The following is a 4,854-nucleotide window of genomic DNA, read 5'->3' as shown; positions in this document are numbered from 1 at the left end:
TTTCAAAAGCATCTGAATGACTGGTCCATGTGTAATGGTACTTTCTGAGTTGTTAATAATTGGTAGATAATTTTTTTGTACTTGACTCAGGCAGAGTCCTTTTGTACTGGAAAAACTTGCTTCTTTTAAAAAGTCTATACAATGACTCCCCAGCCTGCCTATGATGAAATGCCCACTTTCAGGCCTGGCTCATGAGGCTGTCCAGGAATGGTGAACACAGTGCGGGGGCCAGGGAGCTTCCCTGGAGAGCAGGTGGGAAAGTAATGTCCTGTCTCGCGGGAGAAGCTTCCCGAAACAACTTGAGCTACTCTATAAAGGAAAATGTTTAATCGATGTTGCATCTGGGCTGTCATATGAGTTTAATTCTGAAGGATGGAGCATTGATTTTGAGGATGAAAGACATGCTGGGCTCAGAGGCAGGCAGGCAGGCAATGAGTTGAGTTGGGTAGTGAGCTGTGCTGAGGGCTTTTACCAAAATTTTGTGCACTGTGATTTTCCTGGAGTCCTGGGACTTGAATTTCCAGGGAAGTAAAAATAAATCACTTGGGGAGCAAAACTAAAATTTGAAATAGTAGAAGTTGTCCTCAGTGATCTTAATCAAAGCACACTGAGTCTTATACTAAAATTTCCCCTGTGGCGTTAACATGTCTCTAAGTGACACGTCCCTTTTCTGGCCCCTTTGGGGAATGAGCTGTATTTGCTTTCATGGTGAGTGGTCAGCTGGCTGCATGGTTGTGTTTTCTGATTTCTTGCTATTCAGATTTCTCTCTCCTGCTGCACCCCCTGAAAGCAGGGCTCAGATTTGAAGCAATCTGCTGTCCTGGTGCCGAGGAAATGATTAGGAGCAGAGAGGACTCACCTGCTCATATCAGCAGTGAAATATTTTCAAGGAATTGACCTTGGAGTTCTGCCAGTTGGAAACCATGGCAACTACTGCTTGCCCCTGGAAAATTATTTCTCCTTACAACATCCTTGTCAATCAGCACAGGCTTCTTCCAACTTCCAAAGCTGCCAACCTTAGGAAATGCTAACCAAATTCTGCTGTCCTAACATGGGAATGACTTGGTGTTTGGAGACCCAGGGAGATGTCAGCCTTTTGTACTCCAACCCAGAGTCCCCAGGCAAGTAATAACAGCTAGTATTTTTACATGGCACTTTTAAAAGCATTTGGCACATATCATATTAGCTCATTTAATGCTTGCGACAATCCCATAAGGAAGGTTCTGTTATCTTAATCTGACATGTGAAAAAACAGACACACAGATCAGGAAACTTGCATGGGATCATGGAGGCAGGCTGTGGAGCCTGGGCAGCATGCTCTGGAATCCATGTCAAAACATTGCAACATTCTGTGGCTCATTAAAGATGTAACAGCTTTCTGTCTTGAGGGGAGACTGCAGCCCTTTGCCCACAGCTTTCTTTCCCCTTAGACTATGTCACCCCTCGCCATCTCACTGTCTGCTTGCATTCATCTAGGTCCAACCAGAAAAACAGAAAACACTTCAAATATTTATAAAATAAATGCTCAGGTGATAGAGAGGTTGGGAGCCAAACATGGGATGGCAAAGTAACTCAACACGGGCAATAGCAGGCTGGAGCACCAGAGAAAAGGGATCATGTTCTAGGAGCCCAGTGACTGAAGTGCCCTCACAAAACCGGGAACCACAGCAATGTTGGCTGCAGGCAGCTGGAGTCAGAGCTACCTACTGCCACTTGTCTCTTAAATCTCCCTTTTTTCCAGTTCATTCTCCACGCCACTGGCAGGATGATCTTTGAAAACTCAGACGGAATCCTGTCATGTCCTGATTGTCCTAGTTTACAAACCTTTGGTGCTTCTCCCGCCCCTTCCCCTAGAATGTCCTTTATTTTGCAGCATCTCTAAGCTACACTACTCCTTCCAAGGACATAATACCTTATGATTCTTTTCATCTTTGCTCAGTCTGCCACTGAGCCTGGAATGCTGTGCCTGGCATGCAGGGTCCCAGCTAGGAAGAGATTGCATGCTCACACTGATGTGTAAGGGGGACTGATGTACAAAGGGAAGGTTGCCCAGGAAGGGGGAGTGCAAGGGAAGAAAACCTCAGGGGCCAACGCATTAAGGTAGGATCATACACAGGGGAAACAGGCCACTTCTATGCTGGTGTTGATGCAAAAGGAGACGTTCCTGTAGGAGCCATGTGGAGAGGAGCAGTGACTTCTGGTTTAACTTCAGACCGAGAAACAACTCCTCAGGAGTGAAATTGGACAAGTAAAATACCCTGATCACCCCCCTCTCCATCCAAACTCCTGCAGGGGCTACCCATTGACTGGTCACAACTTAAAGTCAAAGGACCAAAAACCTGTAGATGTGGTTTTATCCAGCCAGGTCAACTGGTTTCATCCCCCCAGCAGAGGGGAGAGATGAGAAGGATGGCATCTGGAGGCACAAACAAAAAATATCCACACACATGCCCTCTCCTGATGTCTCTGCTGCCAATTTCTACACCCATTCTTGAGGACAAAGCCCACGTATTATTTCTCAGTGATACTGCCAACTCTCCCAAGCTGGGACAGTTACTCGTGGTCTCCATAAGTCCTTTCTGTCCCTCGTGTCTGCATTGTAGATGGTGCATAGCCAATGCCTGTTATTTTCCCTAATAGACAGCGAGTCTCTTGAGCACATGAACCATCTCTATTTATATTTACAATATCTTAACCTAATGAATTCTAGATTTGTGGTGGAAGAAATGAATGAATGAACCATTTAAGGTAGCTCCTGTTCCCCAGAGATGACACTTTCAATTAGCTCTGAAACAGCATCTCCGTTCACAGAGATGTTGCCTCTATATACAGGTTTTATGCCCTTAATTAAAAAAAAATTAAGTGTTTAAGACTCAGCCAACTAAGATCTTTTCTGTATAAAAACAGCCAGACCTGATTAACCATGAACCTGATCCACCACAACTGATTATATTTCCAAAAGAGAAGCTCCAATAAGAACTCCAGTGAATACCCTCCATCTGCCTAAGGAGATGCCAATGTTTCATGGAAGACAAGATTTCCACCACATCTCTCCTAGGTGTCTTAGTAACTTGGGTATGTAGATGAGTTTATACAATTATTTTTCACTAACAATAGAGGGTGTTTGTAAACAGCTGTTGGTTCAGTTTTACTTTGGGCATCCACCCAGAACCAGCTCACTTATTTCTCATTTAATTTAAAATTAAATATCAGTAGGCCAGCAAGTTAGGAGCAAGGGGATTTGGGGCCATGTAGCAAACTGCATTTCTGAGGAAGGGATTATGGATCAAGAAAGAATGAAGGCAATACAGATCAAGAAAGAATCTGGGTTTTCCTAATACTGACACTTCAAACCAAAGCTCTATTCTCTCTTTTTCTCTGGGCTGATGAGAATTGCTAATGAGGCAAAATTATGGGTTTACTCCCAATGTAAGGCAGGTGGCTTTGTGTTTATAGATTTGAAATATCTGAGCCAGAAAGGGTCTTGGAAGTCATCTAATTCAATTCCTCCATTTTATAAATTGAAAAAGAAATCCCAAAAGTCAGAGAGGTTAAGTGACAAGCTCCTTGTCATAATTATGTCTATGGATTGCTTTTAACCCCAGACCATCGTACACCCCATCACTTTTAGAGGAAAAAAAAGTCAAAGCTCATTCTACAATATACTGGTGTGCCTCCAATGGTTCATTTCCATAAGAAGGATGGCACACTGCTCTGGAGTAAGAATTTGAGGGCCCACATACAATAGGAAGATGTGCTGAAGCAACAGTAGGTCTGCTAATAAATTGGCTCACTGACCCCACACATTGTTTTCCTTTAGTGTGTCAAGAAAACAATTATGAATGACAACAAAGAAACGTGATGCCACAGCTGTTTTCTCTGAGAACACAATGGGCTGAAAGATGTCCTGCCATCAGCAAGCCTCTTCCGTTTCTAGTCTTGCTGGCAACCCCCCAGGAACACCTGTCTGTTGATGGATACTAAGATCCACGAGTAGTGCCCTATACTTATTTGAGCTACTCAGGAACATGATTAGCTACTTTATATATGACTTATTTTACCCAAATTCATTTTCTCAAGATGATTTTAATGAGAGAAGAGAGAGAGGAGAGAGGGCTTGTATGATAGATCAGGATGGGTGTTGAGAACTGGATGTTTTACTGTCCTGGTCTTGCCAGCTCTGTAATTTGGGGGTATTTATTTAAGGCTTTATGTCCATTTCTCTATCTATAAAATGGGACAGGCTGGCTAGGTAAACATGAAACCTTCTCTCAATATTTACATTTTATAGCCTTTGAGAATAGAGAGGTAGCAGCAATGAGCTGATGATCTATATACAGAGTGGGGCAAAAGTAGGTTCACAGTTGTTCATATGACAAATAATACAATACTTAATAAATAATAATAAAAGAATAAACTATTTCATGTACTCACAGCCACAAACCTACTTTTGCCCCACCCTGTACAGGGGGAAAACAAACTTGAGTCTCCTTCTCATTTCAATGGCATGAACTACATACAGCTACACTGCAATCTTCCTCTGCCTCTTTCAAACACATGGTATCCAGCCTTTGACTCAGTTCTGTTACTCCGTCATAGCCTTATTCTGTCTTTACACTAGAGTGATTACTTGGGCAAAAATAGGAGTGCACCAAATGATAGACAAAAACAAGGGGTGGCCTGCAGAAAGAATGAAACCTGGGCTCTGTAGACTCCAATGTCTGCAAAACACTGCACAAAATAAAGCACCATGTTCTGGGCTGCCTTACCTTATACATCATCTAGCTCACCATGAAGTCTTTAGCAATTAAAATTACTTGGTCTTTTCTGTGAAATATCTCCATTTCCATATCT

Source organism: Furipterus horrens, unplaced genomic scaffold (genome assembly GCF_987537825.1).
Source record: "Furipterus horrens unplaced genomic scaffold, mFurHor1.1.pri manual_scaffold_4, whole genome shotgun sequence".
Classification (NCBI taxonomy): Eukaryota; Metazoa; Chordata; class Mammalia; order Chiroptera; family Furipteridae; genus Furipterus; species Furipterus horrens.
Note: the sequence above shows the minus strand (reverse complement) of the source record.